We start from the raw sequence: 5,826 nt of genomic DNA on the forward strand, positions 1-5,826 counted from the left end.
GGAGGGCAGTGAGGGAAAGGAAATGGTTTCAGGTTGAGAGAAACAAGATCTCCTCTTACATCTGTACAGCGGTGCTGCCCGCTGCCCCGGTGGGAGCACGCCTGGGACTCAGCAGCAAAATGCTGCAAGAGGCAACGATGTCCCTGGGGTGTCCCTGAGCTCTGGTGTGGTTACGAAGCCACATCTGAGGGCTCAAGGGCAGTACGTGGCACTTGGGCTTATGCGCAGAAGGATTGCATGAAGCCCTGGGCACTTCCCTTGCCAGTGGCTGTCCTGTTTTGAGTCCCAGTGATGCTACCCGCAGTCACCCCACTCCCTTTCACCCCCAGGGTGGCCCGGCCCCGCCATTTGGCTTTTTGCAGCTGGGATGGTCACTGGCTGCTGGTCCAGCAATCCTGACCCACATAACACTCGCCACAAGCTGCGCCTCCGCGGGTTAATGCCAACGCATGTGTTTTTCAGGACAAAATCCCAAATGCCCCGGGCCCTTTCCCCCAGCTCTTACCTCACTATTGTGACATTAATGTGAGTCCGGCACACGTGTGCAGTGATGGAGCTGCTGCGGTACAAAAGCAGAGGAGGCTGCCGACAGACATGCAAGGTTTATACATCGGCAATCCTCAGCTCCCCTCTGCTCCGAAGTAGCTGCAGTCCACCGGCCCACAGGGTGCACGGCAGAGGACACACGTGGCAGAGAGGAAGAGAGGGGACAGCACCGAGGACTTCTTAGGGTGGAAGAAGTGGAATAAAAAATATGCAGGGTCTCTCTTCCTGGGACCCTGCAAGGGAGCAAGGGCTGGGGACATGGACCTGTGACTGAGGAACACCTCGGAGCACTGCGAAAGACCATTAAGGACAAAGAACCGTTATAGATACATATGTAAGAGGACACGTGATGGCATGCAGAAGCCCCAAACCAAAGCCCTACATCTCAGTGTGCTAGGTGCTGTACGTTCCCAAAAAGGAGGTGGTGTTGGCTGGTCACCTCCTCTCTGGCCAGGTCACTGTATGCCACAGCACTCCAGGCTTACACGCTCCGGAATGCCTTATTTTCCCATGAACGTGCACTTGATTAACATCATGAAATGTGGTTAATTACTTTTCTCTAAACAGAACAGCGACCATGTCAGGAAAACAGCATCTTGTCTGGATTGGGACCACGAGCACCCTGGCTTGATTTTGCGTACCTGCTCCTATTTATCGCCCCAGCAGGACTGGCTCCTGCAGATGTTTGAAGAGCTGTGTGTGCCCTGTCACTGACATACAAGACTTCATACTTCAGAAAAAAGAAAGAAGATGCTGAGCATTTCAGAACTGGCCTGTTCAGTGGCAGGAGAACAACGTTTGCTAAAAGGATGTATGGATTTCCTAGTTGGGAAGAGATAAAGCAACAAGGTGAAACTCAGCATCAGGCCAACAGGATAGGATCAGCACGGGGAGATGCTGCATTGTGTCAGACTCCAAGAGGGTGGTGGAAAGCATGACTGCAACCGCGGGGCACGTGGCCTGGGAAGAGTCATCCAGGGTGCATGCTGACGAGGTGAGCCCGCAGACCTGACCCTTCCCCTTGCCCTTGTTGGGTGACTTTGACCATCTTGGCTTGAAGGTGTGCTGGGTTCTCTGCTTTCTGCCCTAACAAGTGCATTTTGCAGAGCTGGGCACCCTCCAGGCTCATCTCAGCGGTGCTCCACCAAGTGCCACCATGACCCCTTGTCAGGAGCTGCACCTTCCCAGTGCCGTCTGTGTAATAAGTCAATCTTCAAGAAATGGCATCCAGAGACCGTACTGATGCAGCTCAATTAGTTTATTGATTAACCAGCTAGCAAGACAGCTACTATTATGATTCAAGGGCTCTGCAGCAACAGCATGGAGCAAACCCCGTCTTGCATTTCTGTTTGTGCCCATTTCTTTGCAACCCCGGTTTCTTCATGATGTAGCCCCCGTTGCTCTGTTGCCCTCATCAGTGGGGCACAACACACGTGCTCCTGCCACAACTGCTGCATGTGGGACGTTAAACAAATTGCAAGAGCCAAGAGCACGCGTGCGAGCCTTGCTGGAGCCCTGCTCTCGAGGTGGCAGCAGGTACGGAGGAGACCTGTGCCCTGCCGAGCAGACGTGCAGGCTCCAGCTAGAGGCAGGTGGGTCAGTCTGGAGGATGGAGCCACAACTGGTTCCCAACCCACTTGTCAAAACCTGCCTCACCTGCACCCCCTGCTCCAGGGAGAGCTCAGACTAAGCGGGCTCAGCCCTCCTCCTGACCTACCTTTGCTCCGATGCTGTTTCTGATCACTTACCCCTTTGCCATTCCTAGGGAAAAACCTCCTGACGTCCAACTGTTGAAGATACAATTACAGTAAAACCTATCTTGGGGCTATTTTTCTTAAAAAGCCAATCCAACTTTTACAAGCTACAGCTGACATATATTAAGGGCTTAAACCAAACTTTCTGTGACATTTTGTTGATGTTATCCTGGCTGGTGCTGGTGGACGTAAGGAACAAGAAGAATTACTCCATCTGAAGGGTTTTCCTCTTACCTCATGGGTGTAGGAACATGCAGTGGAGCAACCTCTGCGCGGAAGCAGCAGGATTTCTGTTTTGAATTGTACAAAACACTGAGCAAAGAGGTGAGTAAATCTGGGTCCAGGAGAGCCAGCCTGTGTCACCTGTGGAACGATTGCTGCCCGCAGCTGTGATTCATGCATTGCCTAGAAGTGTCCTCTGTAATTCTCTCCACAATTACCAGGCTGGGCCAGCTGGCAGAGCTTTACCAGCCCACAGAGGGAAACTAGAAAGCGATCCCTCCTGCAACTGCATTTCATCTCTGCTTGGTTCCTACCACCCTTCATACCACAGAGAGCCCAGCAGTGCCATCTATTTTATCTCACAGCAGAGAAATGCTTTGGAATTGTTCGCTGTTTGGCTCCGTAGCTGAAGCACAAAAGATCTCCTTGCGTCATCCCAAAATCTGCTTTGCAAATACCTGGTCCCAGGAAGGATGGGGACCAGTGGCACTGGCACTGATGGGGGGTTGGATGGCCCAAGCACTATTCTTAGCTCTGTGTTAACCCACTGAGCAGCTTTTAGAGAAGTCATACATCTCTCAGGGTCTTATTTCCCCTCTTCAATCTGCCTGGTTTAATTAGTTTGTAAACTCTAGTTTGTAGTTTGGGATTATTTTACAAGATTCTGACACCACAGCCAGTGTGACCGGAACAATTCACTTTTGCACGACACTTTTCATGAATTGATGTAAAGCTGATATTTGAAGAAGCCAGTATCATGCTATCGCTTCTGACACACAAGAAAATCAAGGCCTTTGTTGGGGGAAAGATTTGCCTTTTGTTTGGTAGCAAAAGTTAAAAATAAAAGGTAGAGGTGCCAGCAAAACCTGGCTCTGCCCTTAAAGCAGCAGTGCTCTGAAAGCAGGCTAATTCAGTACAAAAATTTATGCATCTTCTAATAAAAACATGGTAGAAAAGCTGCACACGTGCATCGAAGCTGCTAAGTTACATGCTTGCTGGATGAATGCTGACTAGGGCGCTTCCATGGAGTGTGCAAAATCCCTGCCGACTCCTTGGAAAACGCTGGCAGGATCCGGTCCTGGAAAGGAGGGTACCAGAGCTGATGGTGTCGTGGGAAGGGTCTCCTCGGCCAAATGCTCTTCATTCGGCTTTCACGGGCTGTTGTGTTGTGTTTGGTCTCTACGTGTTACTCCCGATACGTGGACGGTGACAGATCTCACCAGGTATTCGTGCAGGCAGGGATTTCAGAAAATACAGTGCTGCGAAAGGTGTGGCTCATCAAAAAGCCAACGCACATCAAAAGAATGGGTAAATCCAAATACTTTGGGGAGGAGGAGGAGGAAATGACTGAGATGCCCCCAACACCGTGATGTCCCAGTGCCCGACCCCCAGCTGGCAATTCCCTGCCGCCGTGGGGGGAACGAGGAGTGGGAAATCCCAGCCTAGCCGAGGACAGGCAGGAGTACGTGGGCTTTCTCACTTCTCTTTCTGTCCTGCAGCCTCCAGAGGAGAGGTGCAGCCATCGCACCGGGGTGTGCAGCTGTAAACTCTCTGGGGACATGCCCGCCGGGTGGGAAGGTTGGGCTGCTGTCATCCTAATCTAGCTGAGACACTAAAGGAACCGAGGGGAATGTGGATTGACAGGTATAATCCAGAATTGCATTATCTTGTCTTATGGTTCTCTTTTGTGTCTGTACAGCAGATAGACCTCTGAACCCTTGCCTTTAGTCTAGCAATTAAACTTACTATTTCGTCATTAAATCCTGTTTAGGGATAAAGCTGAGTCTGATTAACATTCTTGAGTGAAGGCCCCGGGGGATGGACAATGCACGGGGTGCCTCAGCCAGAGGCCACAGGAGCCAGGGTGCTCCCCGTGTGAACACGGGGCCTGGCTCACCCGGGGTGAGGAGAGAAGTCCCCGTTAGCGAACGTTAGCCAGAGTGTCTGAGCGCCCAGCCACGGTCTCTAAACTGAAATCCTCTCAAATGTCCTTTTCTTTGTGCTTTTACAGCACTAGATGATGCTGGAGACCTCAATTCTGATCCACAACCAGAACAGCTTTGTGGGAGGCACTTTGGTTAGCTAGAATTTGCACTTGAGTGAAATCTATTTAATATAATGTATTGGACCTTGATAATGCTCCACTGTCACGTTGGATAGATGTGCTGGGCAGGGGACAACGGCTGGTAAAAGCATCAGCACCACTGCCTCACCTCTAGACAGCACCTTTCATCCCAAAGTGCTTTCCAGATGACTTACAGGGATCGCATCGCCCATCCCTGAGATGCAGCCACCGATGAGCCGGAAGGTGAGTAGCAAGAACATCTCAAAGGGCTTCTGAGCTGGATGAGGATCCTTCCATGGTGCGCTTTTAGCCTGTGCTGGATTAGCAGTGGGTCCCAGACCGACCGGGGCAGAGGAGCTGGAGGAGGGAGTGCAGTTCCCCATCCACAGAAGGGCTCGGGGGCTCTGGTATTTGGGGTCTGCACGTTCAGAGCGGGAGGAACAGCACGGCAGGAGGAGACCCCTGCAACGCTCCCTCAAGCTGAGATGAGGGCACAGCTTACGCCTTGGGGGGGTGACGGGGAGAAGCGGGGAGGTCTGTTCACCTCCAGATCCGTGCGCTTCCCACCCGATCATCTCCCGTTACCCGCACTTCCTCGGCGGTTTTTGTGTGCGAGAAAAGCTGGGAGACGCGGTATTTTCGCGAAGACGTTCCAGATGGCACCTGGCTCGGCTGCGTCGGGAAAAGCCCCGAGAGATCCAGCGCCTGGGAGCTGGAGCTGCCCGTGTCTGGCTAGAAACGCCGCGTTAGGAAATCAGGGGCGTGCTGGGTTCCACGGGGCGGGAAGGCTTCGCAGCACGATGGCGGCAGCGTCCCCACCGCCCTCCCTCGCCCCGTACGGGCCCGCGGGCAGCGCCGGGGCCGGGGAGGGCGGCGGAGCCGCTGCCCCGACGGAGCGAGCCCCGGGGCCGGGGCGGATCGGGGCGCCCCCCCGCGCCCGCCGCCGGCTCGCCAGCCAATGAGCGCCTCTCCTCCCCTCCTCCGCCCCGCCCCCGCGAGCTAACCGCTCTTCTGATTGGCTGCTCCGCCCGGCTCATTATGCGGCGGAGCGCGGCCGCGATAGGTTGAAGGCGCCGCCCGTCGGCTGGCCCCGCTGCCCGCCCCCGCCGCCGCCGCTGCCTTTGCCTGCGCTGCCGGCGGCGGGAGAGCGGCGCTGGGGCGGGCGGGCGGCGGAGCGCCGCGCCGCGCACACGCCTGTGGGGCCGTGCCGAGGCTCGGGGGTGCCCATGCGGCGCCGGG

This window comes from Aptenodytes patagonicus, chromosome 16 (genome assembly GCF_965638725.1).
Source record: "Aptenodytes patagonicus chromosome 16, bAptPat1.pri.cur, whole genome shotgun sequence".
NCBI classification, from domain to species: domain Eukaryota; kingdom Metazoa; phylum Chordata; class Aves; order Sphenisciformes; family Spheniscidae; genus Aptenodytes; species Aptenodytes patagonicus.